Below are 21338 nucleotides of genomic sequence, written 5' to 3' on the forward strand. Positions count from 1 at the left end.
ATCACACTTCTGTGAAATCACACTGTCCACTCAGGAATCAACACTGATGGACAATCAATTGTGCAAAAGGAACAGACAACAGGTGGAAATTATAGTCAATTAGCAAGACACCCACAATAAAGGAGTGGTTCTGCAGGTCACAGACCACTTCTCAGTTCCTATGCTTCCTGGCTGAAGCTTTGGTCACTTTTGAATGCTGGCAGTGCTTTCACTCTAGTGGTAGCATGAGATGGAGTCTACAACCCACACAAGTGGCTTAGGTAGTGCAGCTCATCCAGGATGGCACATCATTGTGAGCTGTGGCAAGAAGGTTTGCTGTGTCTGTCAGCGTAGTGTCCAGAGCATGGAGGCGCTACCAAGAGACAGGCAAGTACATTACGAGACGTGGAGGAGGCCGTAGGAGGGCAAAAGAACAGCAGCAGGGCCGCTACCTCCGCCTTTGTGCAAGGAGGAGCAGGAGGAGCACTGCCAGAGCCCTGCAAAATGACCTCCAGCAGGCCACAAATGTGCATATGTCCACTCTAACGGTCATACAGACTCCATGAGGGTGGTATGAGGGCCCGACATCCACAGGTGGGGGTTGTGCTTACAGCCCAACACCGTGCAGGACATTTGACATTTGCCAGAGAACACCAAGATTGGCAAATTCGCCACTGGCCCCCTGTGCTCTTCACAGATGAAAGCAGGTTCACACTGAGCACGTGACAGACGTGACAGAGTCTAGAGACACCATGGAGAACATTCTGCTACCTGCAACATCCTCCAGCATGACCAGTTTGGCGGTGGGTCACTAATAGTGTGGGGTGGCATTTCTTTGGGGGGCCGCACAGCCCTCCATGTGCTTGCCAGAGGTAGCCTGACTGCCATTAGGTACTTAGATGAGGTCCTCAGACCCCTTGTGAGACCATAGGCTGGTGCGGTTGACCCTGGGTTTCTCCTAATGCAAGACAATGCTAGACCTCATGTGGCTGGAGTGTGTCAGCAGTTCCTGCAAGAGGAAGGCATTGATGCTATGGACTGGCCCGCCCGTTCCCCAGACCTGAATCCGATTGAGCACATCTGGTACATCATGTCTCGCTCCATGCTTTAGTCCAGGTCTGGGAGGACATCCTCAGGAGACCATCCGCCATCTCATCAGGAGCATGCCCAGGCATTGTAGGGAGGTCATACGGGCACGTGGAGGCCACACACACTACTGAGCCTCATTGTGACTTGTTTTAAGGACATTACATATAGTTGGATCAGCCTGTAGTCTGGTTTTCCACTTTGATTGTGAGTGTGACTCCATATCCAGACCTCCATGGGTTGATAAATTTGATTTCCATTGATCATTTTTGTGTGATTTTTGTCAGCACATTCAACTATGTAAAGACGAAAGTATTTCATACGATTAGTTTATTCATTCAGATCTAGTATGTGTTATCTAAGTGTTCCCTTTATTTTTTTGAGCAGTGTATATAAGATAGCTAACTATACATTTAAGTCTGAGTGTGTGCCATACTATTGCTTTCACATTACTACTTATATTTTATATAACTTTTATTATTAGTAATACTATCATGTTCAATGCTAGTTATTTAACTTGTGTCCAGAAACAAAACAAATATAAAAATAAACAAATAATATCCAGAAACAAAATACTTTTTATTTAATCCATTCCGATATATATATATATATATATATATATATATATATATATATATATATATATAAAAATATATATATATATATATATATATTTTTTTTTTTTTTTTTTTTTAACATATAGAAATAGTGTTATCTTTCCAGATGAGATTCGCTTTGATTATGCAGTAAATTGAAGTAAAAGAGTGATAATGCAGTTTTTGGAGGATGATGAAATTCTGATTCCAGCCTCCTGGTGCTGCCTGGGTTTTTCTATTCCAGATTCATAGGGATGTTCCATAAGGTGCAGAGTTAACCAGTTAATACACAGGGATGCTGAGTGACACAGGAAGGTCACAAGAAGCCGTTTCTGAAGGTCGCCCAGACGGGCACTGCTTGGGATGTAGATTTGCCTTGGTATGGGTCTGATTTTATGTTTTTGAGTTGCACATTAGATAATCCCATTAGCGGTGGGCTCCTTTTTTTCATTAAGTGCTGTGACTCGGTAATGATCTATGCATAAGCTTACCATAATAATCACAGTTCTATCTATAGTTCCAAGGTGTCCTTCAGTCTGTGCTCCGATTTCCTATTTTGAGCTATAGGTTTGTGAAGGTTTGCAGCAACTTTCCCCCTAATCTTCTTTTCAATTGGTGACACCTTTTTTAACTTCTTAAAGACAAAGGGCATACATATACAGTGGCTAATGCTGGACATCATCGATCAGGCTGATATCCAACAATAACCCTGATGCCGCAATCAAACTTGATCACAGCATCTAAAAAGCAGGAAAATAGTTTTGCTGATTGGTTCGAGGAAGCTGATCAGGACAACCAAGGAGAAATTGCAGGGGCAGAAAAGCAGATTTAACAGCCTGACCCCTTTAATAAATGTGAATAAGCTCCTCCCCTAATAAAAGTTTAAATCACCCCCCTTTCCCATTCAAAAACAAGCAATCATATTTGGTATCGACTTGTGCTAAAATATAAAATATATATTAAAACATAACGTTAACTAAACCGCATGGTAAATGACATAAACGGTAAAAAATTCCAAAGTCCAGAAATATCAAAAATGTATAAAAAGTGATAAAGTGCAATAAGAACAAAAAATGGTACCGATAAAAACTACAGATCACAGTACAAAAAATAAGTCCTCATAGTGCCCCGTATACAGAAAAATACATGTTATAGGGGTCAAAAGAGGACAATTTTGGCATACTCATTTTTATTTACAACAATAATTGTTTAAAAATAGTAAAATAAAACAAAACCTTTATAAATCTGGTGTCATTGTAATTGTATGGGCCTACAGAATAATTTTTATTTAGATTTTTTTGCTATTGAAAAAGTGCACTGGGTAGGAGCAAAACCCACAAAAGTTCACTCCACAGATATTTTTTTTTTGTTTGTTTTAGCTTAGATTTGAAAGATAAGCAATGTCATTACAAAGTACAATTGGTTGCGCAAAAAATAAGCCTTTATATTGGTCTGCAGGTGGAAAATTTAAAGTGTTATGTTTATAAGAAGACGAGAAGGAAAAGGGGAAAAAAACATAAAAATTAAGGGGGTTAACTTTCAAACCCAAGGTAGTTCCTTAAACTATATGGTTATACAACCTTTTTTTATATGGATTGTTCTGGTAAGGGGGCATATGAACCAGGACATGAATACATGCATTATGAGCAATTTTATTATATCAAGTTACTAACATTGCTGGCTCTGCAACTAAAATTGCCCGCTCATTCAGGTGGGTCATCTTTTTGGAGGTGCAGGAAAAGTAAATTCCCCACCGTGAGATTGATTATATATGTATTACGTCCTAGTAACTCCCTTTTTATATTGTTACATACAGTGGGGATCAAAAGTTTAGGCACCACAGGTAAAAATTTCTATTAATGTGCATAAAGAAGCCAAGGAAAGATGGAAAAATATATATATATTATAACATGACAACAAAAGTTAGATTTTATTTCCATCATTTAAACTTTCAAAATAACAGAAAACCAAAAAATGGCGTCAGCAAAAGTTTGGGCACCCTGCAGAATTTATAGCATGCTCTGCCCCCTTTGCAAAGCTGAGACCTGCCAGTGTCATGGATTGTTCTCAATCATCATCTGTGAAGACCAGGTGATGTCAATCTCAATGGTTTTAAATGCCCAGACTCATCTGACCTTGCCCCGACAATCAGCACCATGGGTTCTTCTAAGCAGTTGTCTAGAAATCTGAAACTGAAAATAGTTGACGCTCACAAAGCTGGAGAAGTCTATAAGAAGATAGCAAAACGTTTTCAGATGTCAATATCCTCTGTTCGGAATGTAATTAAGAAATGGCAGTCATCAGGAACTGGGGAATTTAAAGCAAGATCTGGAAGACCAAGACAAATATCAGACAGAACAGCTCGCAGGATTGTGAGAAAAACAATTCAAAACTCACGTTTGACTGCACAATCCTTCCAGAAAGATCTAGCAGACACTGGAGTTGTGGTACACTATTCCGCTATAAAGAGATACTTGAACAAATATCGTCTTCATGTAAGAGTCATCAGAAGAAAACCTGTTCTACGTCCTCACCACAAAAATCAGCGTTTGAACTTTGAAAATGAACATATAGACAAGCCTGATGCATTTTGGAAACAAGTTCTGTGGACCGATGAGGTTAAAACTGAACTTTTTGGCCGGAATGAGCAAAGGTACGTTTGGAGAAGAAGGGGAACAGAATTTAATGAAAAGAACCTCTGTCCAACTGTTAAGCATGGGGGTGTATCAATCATGTTTTGGGATTGTATTGCAGCCAGTGGCACAGGGAACATCTCACGAGTAGAAGGAAAAATGGATTCAATAAAATTTCAGCAAATTTTGGATGCTAACTTGATGCCATCTGTGAAAAAGCTGAAGTTAACGAGAGGGTGGCTTCTACAAATGGATAATGATCCTGAACACACCTCAAAATCCACCGGGGATTACATCAAGAAGCATAAACTGAAGGTTTTGCCATGGCCTTCACAATCTCCTGACCATAATTGAAAATCTATGGATAGACCTTAAAAGAGCAGTGCGTGACAGACAGCCCAGAAATCTCAAAGAACTGGAAGACTTTTGTAAGGAAGAATGGGCAAAGATACCTCAAACAAGAATTGAAAGACTCTTGGCTGGCTACAAAAAGCGTTTACAAGCTGTGATACTTGCCAAAGGGGGCAGTGCAAGATATTAACTCTGCAGGGTGCCCAAACTTTTGCAGATGCCATTTTTTTGTTTTCTGTTATTTTGAAAGTGTAAATGATGGAAATAAAATCTAACTTTTGTTGACATATTATAAGAATGTCTAATCTGTAATTTGATGCCTTTTGGAGGTTTTTCCATCTTTCCTTGGCTTCTTTATGCACATTTAGGCTAGAATTCAACTGAGATTTTTGCCCTGCGACTTTTTGGGCTTAAAAATGCCAGAAAAAATGCCACAGTTTTTCCCTGTTTTTTGGCTTTTTTTCTGGCTTTTTTTTTTTGGCGTCTTTACCTTTGTGTGGAATTTACCATTTTTGGCCCCTTTGGCATTTTTTTTTTACAAAATAGTTGGGTACCAAAAAAAAAAAAAAAAAAAAAAAAGGATGCAGTAGGGATGTAAAAATGTATTTAACTAAATGTTTATTTTTTTTATAACAAAATTGTATGACATTTTTTTTAAAGTGTGTGTTTGTGTTTAACTTTTTTCTTTTTTTTTTCTACATTTTTTATGTAGTACTACTACTCCCAGCATGGAACACACTTTCCATGATGGGAGTAGTAGTACCTGTACTATAGACATATCGCTCTGGTTGTCAGTCCTGACACCCGATGTAATCATCAATTATATAGCAGAGATGTGGAGCGGCTCTATACATCGCGCACATCTCTGCTCTGTACTCCGGCCAGTGATGTGAATAGAACATTATTCATATTTTCCGTCCAGAGCTGTGATTGGCCGGATGGTGGCAGCCAATCACAGCTCTGAGGAAAATATGAATGAGTGAGTGGCCGGAGTATAGTGCAGAGCAGGGATGCGAGCGCTGTATACAGCCGCTCCATCTCTGCTATAGACAGGACGATCACAATGGTTGTCAGTAGTGATACCCGCTGTGATCTGTTCTTACCTGCAAGTACTACTACTCCTAACATGGAGCACGCTCTGCTTCATGCTGGGAGCTATAGTACCTGCATTAATAGACAGATCGCAGTGATTGTAATTTCTGACACATGATGCGATCTGTCTATTAATGCAGGTACTACAGCTCCCAGCATGGAGCAGAGTATACTCCATGTTGGGAGTAGTAGTACTTGTAGTTAAGGAAAGATCACAGCAGGTATCACTTCTAACACCCGCTGTGATCCTCCTGTATAATGTATAGATGCAGCCGGACATTCTTCTATGGTCCCCTGCACTGCCGTATATATACACATGTTCCTATTTCCCACAGAGTTGTGATTGGCTGGAACCATCTGGCCAATCACAGCTCTCTGCAGGAAATATGAATATGTGTATATATATGTGCAGCGCATCTATAAATTATACAGAAGGATCGCAAAGGGCCATCTGTCTATTAGTACAGCTACTACTACTCTCATCATGGAACAGTGTGTTCTATGCTGGGAGTAGTAGTACTACCTAAAAAAATGTAAAAAAAAGTGTAAAAACACACACACAAACTACATTTTTATTATTGTCGGCTACATTTTTTGTGCTTTACCCCCCCCCCCCATCAATTTATCCCTGTTTAAAAATGAATAAACATTTCGTAATAAAAAAGATTTTTTTCATCACTACTGTATCTTTTTTGTAATTTTTTTTTAATGGTACCCTACAAAATTTTAATAAAAAAGGTATCTCCATCACTTTTTTGGATCGCTAAAGTCCAAAAAAGAATAAAAGCTGCCTGCAAAAACGCAAAATTTAAAACCAACGTGGCGTCATTCCTGGCGTTTTTGCTCTCCCATAGACTTCTATGGAAGGAAAATGCCACGATTTCAGGGCAAAAAACTCCAAACTAGGTTTTGTCGGGCGTTTTGAAAATCCAGCCTCTGAGCCCGAAATTGCTGAAAAACGCCAAAAGGATTAAAAAACCACCAAACTGAAAAACGCCAATGAATCTGGCATTTTGCAGTTTACCATTGACTTGCAGCTAACATCTGGACGTGGCGTTTTTTCACTGAAAAAACGCTGTGCTGGAAAATTGGCGTTTTTGACTGCATTTTTGCAAAAAAACCCTCAGTGGAATTCCAGCCTAATACAATTTTTTACCTGTTGTGTCCAAACTTTTGATCCCCACAGTATTACCGTCATACTGTTACTGACCAAATTCTGTGTACTGAGACCAATATTACCAATAATACCAGTATACAAGAGGGGATATTATCCCCATACATATTACCGTCATACTGTTACTGATCGAATACCAGCATACAGGGTACAAGTAATACCGTCACACCATGACCAGTATCACCACAGAATGATATCCCCACACTGCTACTGAAAAAAAATCCACTAGGCAAACACCAAGGTTAACCCCATACAGTGATCATATACAGATAGATACCAACACCACAAAGGTACTATATAAGTGCTTACAGTTACATCCAGTGAATCACAGGTGACGTCTTCTTTGAGTCGTTCACTTTTACTTTTCTTCTCCTTCGGTCCTGGGCATCATGAAGACTTCTTCCGGCCAAGACTTGTCACTCCAGAATCTGCCAGACAAACATTTTAAGTTCCTCGCTTCAGCACCATCCACACTACTATACAAACTTGTCATCAATATTGTCTCACATAGTAATAGTGCACCCATTTAGCAGTTAGGCCCCCTCTGTGCCCCCATAAAGTATTTAGACCCACTTCTGTGCCCCCATGTAACAGTTATAGCAGGTAGATTACTCCCTTCTTTACATTTAGGTAAGTCGGCTTCTCTCCACTATAACTGCTATTCTCACCCCTCCAACCTGATATTAGGTAGGTAGGTATGCAGGCTGCTCCCCCTCCTCTTCCTCCATATAAACTAGGTAGATCCCCCCCTTTATTTTAGATAGGTAAGCAGGGTTCCCCTCCCCCTTCCCTCTCCCCTTCTTAGCTAAGTAAATGTTCTGCCTCAATATATTAGGTAGGTAGGCAGGCTTCCTCCCACTTCCACCTCCATTCCACATTAGGCTGCATTCACACCATGATTGTTGCATATAGGTCCAAATCCAGATGGAAGATGTGAAAACCAGAAGCTTCCGTATTCCAGCCGGGCCTGGCCCCCATCTCATTCATTTGAATGAGCCAACCGGAGTCAGATTGTGACTCTGGTCGTCTCATTTTTGCCCTGTATCCGGTTTTGTGACCGGACCTAAAATCATGGTATACTACATTTTTAAGTCCTTTCACAAAACCGGATGCAAGGAAAAATGAGCAGACCGGAGTCACTATCTGACTCTGGTAGGCTCATTCAAATGAATGAGATGGGAGCGCCCAGTTTTTACATGTTCCAGCCGGATCCGGTATGTAACAATTGTGGTGTGAATGCAGCATTAGCTAGGTATATCTCTCCCCCCCCCCCCCACCCCCTTCCACCCTCCATAGATAGATAGATATTCCCCCCTTTAGGCAGGCAGATAGGTAGGCACTTAGGTTGGCAGGCTTCACCCACCTAGGTCTACCCCCTCCACTCCCTCTCCACTCGTCCATTTTGCTGCACGATTTGAAAAAACAAAAAAAAGAACAAAACAACAACTTACCTTTCACCGCACCCACGCAGAACATCCGTGTCATCGAGTAGGCGGCGTGATGATGTCATATCAGTGCGTCCCCCTGTGCCATGATGCGGACATGCTGCGCGGCCTCCTGTCAGTAAGTGAAGTGAGTGGCGGGGCTGGGAGCTGGTTCTCAGCTCCGCCACTCTGCGGCCGTTGCATACAACGTCATGACCTTGTTTCCCGGTATCCAGGTAGGCCAGCCCGGCCTCAGTGTACTGCCTTCCCTAACCTCTCAGTGTACTGCCTTCCCTAGCCCCTCTGTGCACGGCCTTCCCTAGCCCTTCTGTGCAATGCCTTCCCTATAGCCTCTCAGTGTACTGCCTTCCTTAGCTCTTCTGTGTACTGCCTTCCCTAGAACCTCATATACAGCCTTCTCTAGCCCCTCAGTGTACAGCCTTCCTTAGCCCCTCAGTGTACTGCCTTCTCTAGCACCTCAGTGTACTGCCTTCTCTAGCACCTCAGTGTACAGCCTTCTCTAGCACCTCAGTGTACTGCCTTCTCTAGCATCTCAGTGTACTGCCTTCTCTAGCATCTCAGTTTACTGCCTTTTCTAGCCCCTCTGTGTACTGCCTTTTCTAGCCCCTCTGTGTACATCCTTCCCTAGCATCTCAGTGTACTGCCTTTTCTAGCCCCTCTGTGTACATCCTTCCCTAGCATCTCAGTGTACTGCCTTTTCTAGCCCCTCTGTGTACTGCCTTTTCTAGCCCCTCTGTGTACATCCTTCCCTAGCATCTCAGTGTACTGCCTTTTCTAGCCCCTCTGTGTACATCCTTCCCTAGCCCCTCTGTGTACATCCTTCCCTAGCATCTCAGTGTACTGCCTTCCCTAGCATCTCAGTGTACTGCCTTCCCTAGCATCTCAGTGTACTGCCTTCCCTAGCATCTCAGTGTACTGCCTTCCCTAGCATCTCAGTGTACTGCCTTCCCTAGCATCTCAGTGTACTGCCTTCCCTAGCATCTCAGTGTACTGCCTTCCCTAGCCCCTCAGTGTACTGCCTTCCCTAGCCCCTCAGTGTACTGCCTTCCCTAGCATCTCAGTGTACTGCCTTCCCTAGCATCTCAGTGTACTGCCTTCCCTAGCATCTTAGTGTACTGCCTTCTCTAGCCCCTCTGTGTACATCCTTCTCTAGCTCCACTGTGTACTGTTATTAGACAGTTTTCATCATTTTAGACTTTTACATCATTCAGATGTTTGCCATTTTGTTCTTTTTATTCATATTGTTTATTCATATAAATGTATAAATACATTTTGTTCCTAGCTACGGATGGCTACAAATATCCAATAGTGTAAACTTTCATATGAACATCTTTTTGTTACGGGGCATTTTGCACATGTTTATTTGATACACCACTATGTCTCAAGTAATTTAAGATCTTTACCTTATATAAAGTTTAATCACAATGACATTATGCATTTTATTTTCATACTCATTAAAGGGGTACTCCACTGGGCAGCCTTCCGGCTACATTGGGAACTAATGTTCCGGACACTGTGCGCGCACTGCGGGGGTCAGCCACGCCCCCTTGTGTCATCAGGCCACGCACCATCAATGCAAGTCTATGGAAGGGGGCGTGGGTGACATTACGCCTCCTCCCATAGACTTGTATTGGGGGCGTGGCCTGACATCACAAGGTGGCGTGACCGACCCCCGCAGCGTGCGCACAGCAATCAGAACAAAATTTTCCGAACTAAGCCGGAAAGCTGGCCAGTGGAGTACCCCTTTAAGGTATCTATGGAATGTAGCAATCACTACAACATTACAGAGGTAAAAATAAAGCATTTTCATAAGAGTTTAAACCTAAATTCTACTCTTCACTCTTTATACAGTATAAAGAATACAAATTTACTATCCTCCAAAAGGAAGAAAATTTTTTCAGAAACCAAAGTTTCCTTCAATAGTAAAAGTTATGTATCCGTAGGCAGATCTTTGTAGGATCAGGTTCTTCAGTACAGTGAAGAGTAATGATGCCTACCGTAGTGTTTCCCAACCAGTGTGCCTCCAGCAGTTGCAAAATCAACAACCTCCAGCATGCCTGGACAGACGATGGCACACTGGTTGGGAAACGCCAGCCTACAGAGATGCCTTAGATACAGCTGGGATGGGGGTACTGAGTCTTATAGAAGAGATCTGTGCTATGCAGACTTTGTTTTCAGTCAATACTCTCTGGGGAAAAAAGTAGGTAGATTTGCTTTAATCCAAAAAGAATATTATTCATATGAGACTCCAGAAGATTCAACAGTCTGTAGACAGCTGTTTCAAGTGTCCTGCCTGTCACAATACAGTGCAGACTACTGGATGCCTGGAGAGATGTATAGATGCATTTCTGTTCTATTCTATCTATGGAAAATAGGACAGACAATAGGCTCACGTTGTGATTCTGCCCTTTGTGTCACTTATACATTGACAAACACCATGCATGTGCATGTACAGGCCCCCCTGAGTTTAATAGCCCAAATGTAGTCAACTAGTTACTATATTCAGGTGGTTTCCTGCACATATATGTGTATTACCCCAGGGCTGGTGCAAGGATTTTTGTCACCCTAGGCGAAAGCAAATTTTGCCGCCCCCCTTGACCCTGCTCATTATCTCCGCCCTTTGACACACCCCACCTTACTACTGGGGTGACACACTGTAACAAACCTCCTCCACATACAATTTCTTTACTACTGGGTGACACACTGTAACAAACCCAGTCCTCATGTAATCACCTTACTACTGGGGTGACACACTGTAACAAACCTGCTCCACATGTAATCTCCTTACTACTGGGGTGACACACTGTAACAAACCTCCTCCTCATGTAATCTCCTTACTACTGGAGTGACACACTATAACACACCTCCTCATCATGTTATCTACTTACTACTGGGGTGACACACTGTAATACACCTCCTCCTCATGTAATCTCCTTACTACTGGGGTGACACACTGTAATACACCTCCTCCTCATGTAATCTCCTTACTACTGGGGTGACACACTGTAATAAACCTCCTCCTCATGTAATCTCCTTACTACTGGGGTGACACACTGTAACAAATCTCCTCATGAAATCTCTTTACTACTGGGGTGACACACTGTTACAAACCTTCTCATGTAATCTTCTTCCTACTGAGGTGACGCACTGTAACAAACCTCCCCCTCATGTAATCTCCTTCCTACTGGGGTGACACACTGTAACAAACCTCCTCATGTAATCTCCTTACTACTGGGGTGACACACTGTAACAAACCTCCTCCTCATGTAATCTCCTAACTACTGGGGTAACACACTGTAACAAACCTCCTCCTCATGTAATCACCTTACTACCGGGGTGACACACTGTAACAAACCTCCTCCTCATGTAATCTCTTTCCTACTGTGGTGACACACTGTAATAAACCTCACACACTGTAACAAACCTCCTCCTCATGTAATCTCCTAACTACTGGGGTAACACACTGTAACAAACCTCCTCCTCATGTAATCACCTTACTACCGGGGTGACACACTGTAACAAACCTCCTCCTCATGTAATCTCCTTCCTACTGTGGTGACACACTGTAATAAACCTCACACACTGTAACAAACCTCCTCCTCATGTAATCTCCTTACTACTGGGGTGACACACTGTAACAAACCTCCTCATGAAATCTCTTTACTACTGGGGTGACAAACTGTTACAAACCTTCTCATTTAATCTTCTTCCTACTGAGGTGACGCACTGTAACAAACCTCCCCCTCATGTAATCTCCTTCCTACTGGGGTGACACACTGTAACAAACCTCCTCCTCATGTAATCTCCTTCCTACTGGGGTGACACACTGTAACAAACCTCCCCCTCATGTAATCTCCTTCCTACTGGGGTGACACACTGTAACAGACCTCCTCCTCATGTAATCTCCTTCCTACTGGGGTGACACACTGTAACAAACCTCCTCCTCATGTAATCTCTTTCCTACTGGGGTGACATGCAACCTCCACTCGGGGGGTGGGGGGAATTTGATGTCTTAGCGCTCCATGCAGAAGCGCTTGTGCTCATGATTTTTAAAGGGCCCGAGCCAGCATAGTTGAGACCAGGTCGCGATTGCGCTCTACTGGAGGCAGCCTGGGAAACACTGTTGTGTATATATATATATATACAGCAACTCCCAGCATGCCCAATTGCAGTTTAGCAACAGTTGAAGGCACCATGGGAAACACTGGTGTGTATGTGTGTGTGTGTGTATATATATATATATATATATATATATAACAGCGTTTCCCAACCAGGGTACCTCCTCCAGTTTTGCAACAGCTGGAGTCAGGAGCTGTGCAGGAGAGTTCACGGTTGGGCCATCTTTGCTCTCTGCGCTGCGGTGCTCCTGTATACCAGGAGCACTGCACCGTGTTACACAGTAGGGAGGCCGGGACGGGGGATATGGATAGGGCAACTGCCAGTGCTGCGGTGCTCCTGTATACCAGGAGTGCTGCACCGTGTGTTGGGGGTGTTGTTAAACAGGGCCGGACCTGAGTAAGGAGCGCTGCGTGCAGCAGCAGCGCCGAGCTCCTTTACTAGCCGAAGGGGGGGGTTCTTGCACGCGCTAACAGGAAGACAGTTAACTTTCATGCAGTGGGCGGAACGGCGCCCCCATCGTTCGGGCGCCATAGGGGGCTGCCTATCTTGCCTATAGGTGGCACCGACTCTGATTTACCCAGAAGCATAATGTGGTACCACATACAAAATACATATGGGAAATGTCACAAACATAGTCACTTTTCTATGTTCGGGCCAATAAACTGAATGGGGCCCATGCCTGTACGCGCATGTTCATGTCAACATCCCATTTAAACAGATTGCCAACATATAGGTGATAAGGAGAGCAGAATTGTAATGTGAGCCTTGCCTTATATTTTCTGTTCTGTGCTGATTTCCATATTCAGACTAGAACAGAAACAAGGGGTCAGCTATAGTCCAGTGGTCCCCAACCCAGTCCTCAAGGCCGGCCAACATTCCAGGTTTTTTCAGTTACTTTGTTTGAATAGAACAGTGAAAAACTAAAATCCTGGACTGTTAGTGGGCCTGCGGACGGGGTTGGGGACAGTCTTTACTGCAACCTGTAGACGTGAATGACATATCTGCCAACTAGATATGAACGGTCAGTTTTTACCATCTTAGATACACTAGACCAGCGGTCTTCAACCTGCGGACCTCCAGATGTTGCAAAACTACAACTCCCAGCATGAACGGACAGCCAACGGCTGTCCGTGCATGCTGGGAGTTGTAGTTTTGCAACATCTGGAGCTCCGCAGGTTGAAGACCGCTGGTCTAGTAGGTTATTACAATGAATTTCTTTATGTTTTAATTAACCTTTTGTTGATCACCACAAACATTTGATACAGATTACTGCCCACTGATTTGTTAGCTGTGACTATTACATTTGGACTCTTACAGATTTGGGGAATGATGGCTGTTTGCGTTGAGAAAATGCAAATTGTCTATTAAAGTTATAGAGGGAATATTGCAATGTAATTAAAAAAGGACAAGGACCTATAGAAAGGACTGCAATACTATTATTCTTACTTTTTGTTCTATATACCATATTAAGAGGTGCAGCAGCCCAGGAGCAGCATGTGGGGTGGAGATATAGTGGGGTGCAGGGGGGTGATAGTGATTGAAGCACCTAGTTGTTACAGTCTGGTTCACAGTGGCTGGGATCTTTCGGCCAGATCTCTAACCTCTAACCTCCAGGGCTGGCACAGTGCTTAGAAAGCTGCACTTAGTAGTAGGCACTCTCTGTGTGAAGGTCTCCTGGTGTAGGTTGTGGTGCCTGGTCGCTTACACCAGTCCTCAGTTTTCCAGATGCAGACAGACAATTGTTTATAAGGCAGTTACTCTCCAGACTGTCTCATATAGTGCAGTGCCCAACATGTGTAAACTTAGGCACAGCAATTCCCGGCTGTGGGGTGCAGATTCTCATAATATAATAGCAGCACCCCAGACCAAACCCTAGACCAGACACCATCACAAATACATAAACCCAACCCCCTAAATAAAAGCAGACGCCCTAAATAAATGTAGATCCCCAGAGTCCCCGAACCAATACAGACCACAGACCAGACTCCCTGTTATTACAGGCACCAGCCCAGTTTCCTTTTATAAACAGACAACAGACCAGACTCCCTGTTATTACAGACAGCAAACCAGGCCCCCTCTTAATACACACCCCAAACCAAACTTCTCTTAATACAGACCCCAGATCAAACTTCTCTTAATACAGACCCCAGATCAAACTTCTCTTAATACAGACCCCAGATCAAACTTCTCTTAATACAGACCCCAGATCAGACTTCTCTTAATACAGACCCCAGATCAAATTTCTCTTAATACAGACCCCAGATCAAACTTCTCTTAATACAGACCCCAGATCAAACTTCTCTTAATACAGACCCCAGATCAAACTTCTCTTAATACAGACCCCAGATCAAACTTCTCTTAATACAGACCCCAGATCAAACTTCTCTTAATACAGACCCCAGACCAGACTTCTTCACAAATACAGACTCCAGAGGACATGAGATTTCCCTGCTCTTTCTGGAGTCTCCGAGACTTTTCTAGACAAGTTACCCAGTATCTTGTAGCTCCATATTTCAATTTGTTTTTAAAGTATGTTTCTATAATTAAGGCAAATTCTCACTTAGACTGTCAGGTAATTATTAGGGCATTAAATGCCCTTTCCTTCCCAATTTTATGTGCATCCTGGTAGTATTTAGGAGTTAAAGGGGTACTCCGGTGGAAAACCTATTTTTTTATTTTTTTATTTTTTTTTTAAATCAACTGGTGCCAGAAAGTTAAACAGCTTTGTAAATGACTTCTATAAAAAAATCCTAATCCTTCCAGTACTTATAAGCTTCTGAATACTACAGAGGAAATTATTTTCTTTTTGGAACAGAGAGCTCTCTGCTGAATCATGAGCACAGTGCTCTCTGCTGACATCTCTGCCCATTTTAGGAACTGACCAGAGCAGCATATGTTTGCTATGGGGATTTTCTCCTGCTCTGGACAGTTCTTAAAATGGACAGAGATGTCAGCAGAGAGCACTGTGCTCGTGATGTCAGCAGAGAGCTCTGTGTTCCAAAAAGAAAATAATTTCCTATGTAGTATTCAGCAGCTAATAAGTACTGGAAGAATTAAGATTTCTTAATAGAAGTAATTTACAATTCTGTTTAACTTTCTGGCACCAGTTGACTTAAAAAAAAGTTTTTCACCGGAGTACCCCTTTAAATATGGTTATCTTGAACAGTGTAGCTTGAAACTTCTGTGTCCCAATGCAAAATCTACACAAGGCGGCCCCTATCCCTCCCCTTTAAAATATCTCTTGCAATTTACAATGCTGCTCTCTTATGCTAGACTTTTGGTTCTCCCTTAGGCACAGGGGCCCAGGTGCAACTGCAACCTCTGCACCCCCTGTAGCTACGCCACTGGGCATATTACTTATTTTATGCATACAAACCACTACATTTAGCTCTAAAATGCCTTGAGTATTCATGTTTTTGTACATTCAGACGTGACCTAATGACCGGACTTATGGGATGAGCTGTCACACAAAGCAGAATTCATTTTGTAACCTATTCTAGCATTAAATAGAATGTAATAAGTAAATAAATAAATAAACAAACAAATAATAAATAGTTAAAGAAACAAATAAATAAATACATATGGCTTGTTTTTTTTTAATCCAATTTCTTAAAATTGAGTAAAATGAGCTGAACTCTACTATTTGTCTGGTTTCATTTTTTTGTATGGACGGCTGAGATTTTTAGAGAGAAGAACAACATCTGGGTATCGGCAAAGGATCTGGAATGTAAAGAGCCCATGTCTAATGAGAGGTTCTGAGAAGTCTCTCCAGGGAAAGCAATTCCAAAGTCAAACATGACTAATGTATACTTGTCAAAATACACCATCCCGGCCTTCTATCAGAACGCTATTAATAATCGCCGCTATAAATTACCCCACAGGTACAACTGGTCATTGTCATTGTGCTGCAGGCGATTCCAAGCCCTTAAAGATTTAATATCTGCCTTGTACATCTGTTCCACTGTCAAAACCAGCCATTTTCTTAACTTTCCAGGATAAAGAAGTCCATTGTTCTTCCGAGTTCTCCGAACTTGAAGATGTAGTTACTGCCATCTGCTGGAGGAATGGACAAGTCATCTTTGAAGAAGGAATGTGCTGAGCCGGGGATATTTTCTGACTGCAAAGCATCTGGAGGCCTCACTGCTATATTCATGTATTCACCGCCATGCTTCCTAAGTGACCGAGGACGTGCGACATGACCCTCTGCAGTAAACGTAAGTCACTCACATTTTACTTTTTCTTATCGACCTCTTCCTGTTTATTCTGCAGAAATAAGTTCATTATAGATTACTGAATGTTGTCCCCCTGAGTGACCCACATCTATCCGGTGTACTTCATGAGCATCATCCTACAAAGTACCTTTCTGCCTTTCCTAATGTATAGGCGCATTTGGTGACATTGGTGAAGTGTCGCAGCATAAGATGACGCCACACTGCGTGTTCACACATGTGCGCAATAATATTACAAGGCACCAGATGGCAGTATTGAAAACAGATTTTTTTTTAGGATGATAACTGCAAGTGATTGTACAGGTCGAGAAATTGTCAAAAGTGCAGTTATGAGTATTATTAGTAGTATTATTACTATAATTAGTAGTATCAATAATGGTAACATATAGTGAAAAGGGTTTCTCCAGAATATCATTTTTCTTTATTTAGAGTTTGTACATATGCAGATGTGTCCTTTATTTCCTCATGGCTCAACATATCCCAAAATGTGTATCACATGACTAGTTAAGAAAAAAAAATATATATATTTTAGGATACACTGTTGGGATACATACTGGCCCTCATTTACTTAGAAAATCAGGTTGTAAGTCTATCTTGCTTTCTTACCCGACTGCTTTTTTCCCCTGGTATTTATTATTATGTCGCATCCTGTTTGTCGCACGTGGGTTTTGTTGGTTTTGGTTTCCAACTCCTCTGAGTTGTCGGGAAAAAATCCACAACAATTCAACAAATTCGGGTTGGAAACCTTTATAAATACGTGGGAAAGCTCAGAAATGTCGGGTTACGCCCCTTTTTCGGGTTTGGGAGAATCCACATTGGGTCCGTCGGGAAAAAATGTTGCATCGTGTCGCAGACTGGCGCACGATGTCTGCGACATGTCACAGACAAAGATGCGCCAAAAAAACCCGACAAAACAAGTTGGGTTTAGAATAGTAAATGAGGGCCAGTATGTATGCTTTATGTGACTATGTGACACAGTGGTTTTGATGAGGATTGCCACCTGTCGAGGGTTTTGCTGGCATGTCATGATACAGAGGAAGATGACGGACAAGTAAGTGGCATAAGTGAGCTGCACTCACTATTCTGCTATTACACCATGTGTGCTACTTCAGTCACCTCCAGAGCTGAACTCACTATTCTGCTATTACATCATGTGTGCTACTTCAGTCACCTCCAGAGCTGCACTCACTGTTCTGCTATTACATCATGTGTGCTACTTCAGTCACCTCCAGAGCTGCACTCACTGTTCTGCTATTACACCATGTGTGCTACTTCAGTCACCTCCAGAGCTGCACTCACTGTTCTGCTATTACACCATGTGTGCTACTTCAGTCACCTCCAGAGCTGCACTCACTGTTCTGCTATTACATCATGTGTGCTACTTCAGTCACCTCCAGAGCTGCACTCACTATTCTGCTATTACATCATGTGTGCTACTTCAGTCACCGCCAGAGCTGCACTCACTGTTCTGCTATTACATCATGTGTGCTACTTCAGTCACCTCCAGAGCTGCACTCACTATTCTGCTGTTACATCATGTGTGCTACTTCAGTCACCTCCAGAGCTGCACTCACTGTTCTGCTATTACATCATGTGTGCTACTTCAGTCACCTCCAGAGCTGCACTCACTGTTCTGCTATTACATCATGTGTGCTACTTCAGTCACCTCCAGAGCTGCACTCACTGTTCTGCTATTACATCATGTGTGCTACTTCAGTCACTTCCAGATCTGCACTCACTATTCTGCTGTTACATCGTGTCTTATACTCTAGTCACCTCCAGAGCTGTAATCACTACTTCTGCAGTCACATCCACATGCATGTTTTTTTTTTCTAAATGCTGGGAATTCTGTAAACATGGAATCGAAACCCTAAAAACTGCAGAAATCTTTTTTGTTTTCTTTTCTCTCCTTCCCTTATAATATAGGATTTAAAAAAATGCATACAGCTGCAAACAAATGCAGATGGTCCAGCATGTCAAAGAATGCAGCTTTATTCTGGTTAACAGCACACGTACAGGTAGACTTCAGACATGTTTCGAGCGCATGCGCTCGAAACATGTCTAACGTCTACCTGTACGTGTGCTGTTAACCAGAATAAAGCTGCATTCTTTGAAGTGCTGGACCATCTGCATTTGTTTATTCCATGGAGTGTGCCTGACCGGGCATGGGTCCGGGCACCGAACTGGGAGAGGTGAGCTGAATCCTGCTTTGTTACTCATACAGCTACATCTACAGAAAATTGTAAAGTTTTTGGGAAGATGCCAAGCACCAAATTAAATCTTTGCCTACTAAGAAATCTGGCTACACCTCTATATTGTCCATGGATAGTGCAAAAAATAAAAATAAAAAAAAGATAAAAAGATCACACACATTCCTTTGCCAGCTGGACACTGGAGTACATTTGCACAAAAATTTTGGTTAAAGGGGTACTCCTGTGGAAAACTTAAAAAAAAAAAAAAAAAAATCAACTGGTGCCAGAAAGTTAAACAGATTTGTAATTTACTTCTATTAAAAAATCTTAATCCTTCCAGTACTTTTTAGGGGCTATATACTACAGAGGAAATGCTTATCTTTTTAGATTTCTCTGATGTCATGACCACAGTGCTCTCTGCTGACATCTCTGTCCATTATAGGAACTATCAAGAGCAGGAGAAAATCCCCATAGAAAACCTATGCTGCTCTGGACAGTTCCTAAAATGGACAGCAGAGGTCAGCAGAGAGCGCTGTGGTCATGACATCAGAGAAATCTAAAAAGAAAAGCATTTCCTCTTTAGTATACAGCCCCTAAAAAGTACCAGGGGGGGGGGGGATTAAGATTTTTTAATAGAAGTAATTTACAAATCTATTTAACTTTCTGGCGCCAGTTGATTTAAAAAAAAAATGTTTTCACGGGAGTACCCCTTTAACTACACCCATTAGAAGCACAGAAGAAAAAAAAACAATTAAGCCAGCGCAGATTTTTTTTTAAACTGAAAAAAAGTGTGTGTGTGTGTGTGTGTGGGGGGGGGGGGGATTAAAACTTTTATTAGGGGAGGGGCTTATTCACCTTTATTAACATTTTTCTTCACATTTACTGGCTGCTGATAGCAGTCGTGATCCACTGGGTGTGAAGCGTGTCAGCACCTGTACACGCCTTATAGACCGGGCGCAGGGTGTACATTTATTACCATAGGTAAAACATTTACATAAGGAGAAAAAATTTGGGTGCAAATGATAAATGCGCTGGCCAATTTAGGGCTGCAAGAATAGGCCCGAACCAGGAAAATTAAGCCGGGAAAAAGACGCTAACAGTAATGATTTTTTTTTTCCAGACTTACTCGCTCTTGTGGTAGGAAGCGATTCAGTTACCGTACTGTATATATTATAGAATAGCCGTTAATGCGATTCCCTAATACATATACATTGGTTTGCCATCAGCATCCCGCAGCCGCCACCTGCCAGAAAAAAAAACCTTTAGCAAGCGCAGCCGTCCGTAGATATAATACTGTCGATCTGCTGGCGTTACCTATGAAAAGCGTATTGTTTATTGTCCTTCCAGCTCATTTCCTGCATCAGCCTCCAGAACGATAAGCTGTCCTCATTTAACCAGCGCTGCATTTTTCCCGATTTGTGGGAAGTATAGGACATTGAAATGTAAAACCTTTTGCGCAACAAAGGCCGCCATGACCCCTGATCTCAGCTTTTTTTTTTTTTTTAGCTCTCTTGATGCTTGTACAGTGATGAAGAACAAGAGGCACTGTGGGTGCTGCCACTCTCCTGCTGGGCAGTACCGTGGCGGGTCGAGCTGGCTTCTCTATGCCTCTATACCTGTTGGTATAATGCTGGGAAATAAGAGATTTCACTAGGCTGAGTCTCCAGCTGTTAGACCTGCAGGGCAGGGACCTTCTTTATTGTGCTATAAATACGTGTATATGGATAATCTTCTATTATTTCTAACATAAAAGCATTTAGGGCATCTCAACAATTTTAGATTATTTTAATATACCTGTCTAGTGTACTACTATGACTGTGTATTGCAGTGTTTCCCAACCAGTATGTCTCCAGCTGTTGCAAAACTACAACTTCCAGCATGCCCGGACAGCCTTCGGCTGTCCGGGCATGCTGGGAGTTGCAGTTTTTCAATTGAAGTGAATGGTGCTGAGCTGCAGTTCCAGACACAGCCCTGTGTGCTGGCAGTGGCTGGAGGAGTCACAACACATACAGCATCATTGTGTATGGGTGTGCTGGGATGTGGAGTCCTGCTGTGAGTGTGTGTGTATGTATGGGTGTGCTGGGATGTGGAGTCCTGCTGTGAGTGTGTGTGTATGTATGGGTGTGCTGGGATGTGGAGTCCTGCTGTGTGTGCATGGGGGGGGGGGGGAGTGGGGTATGGAGTCCTACTATGGGTTTGGGGAGAGAGGGCAGGGATGTGGAGTCCTGCTGTTTGTGTGTGCGTGTATGTGTGTATAGAGGGGGCTGGGATGTGGAGTCCTGCTGTGTGTGTGTGTGTGTGTGTGTGTGCGTGTATGTGTGTATAGTGGGGGCTGGAATGTGGAGTCCTGCTGTGTGTGTGTTTGTGTGTGTATAGGGGGGCTGGTATGTGGAGTCCTGCTGTGTGTGTGTGGGGGAGGGGGGTATAGAGTCCTGCTATGTG

General features: G+C 42.7%; 1 protein-coding gene across 6 annotated transcripts in view; it reads left to right on the top strand.

The window, feature by feature from the left end:
• The window catches only part of LOC130357063 (uncharacterized), a 732821-nt gene that overhangs the window by 284432 nt on the left and 427051 nt on the right, over positions 1-21338 (top strand). For all 6 annotated transcript variants that reach the window (XR_008889093.1, XM_056559412.1, XM_056559411.1 and 3 more), the window contains one exon: positions 16470-16689. The gene's annotated coding sequence lies outside the window, so the exon portion shown is untranslated. The remainder of the gene's footprint in view (positions 1-16469; positions 16690-21338) is intronic.

This window comes from Hyla sarda, chromosome 2 (genome assembly GCF_029499605.1).
Source record: "Hyla sarda isolate aHylSar1 chromosome 2, aHylSar1.hap1, whole genome shotgun sequence".
In the NCBI taxonomy this organism is placed as follows: Eukaryota; Metazoa; Chordata; class Amphibia; order Anura; family Hylidae; genus Hyla; species Hyla sarda.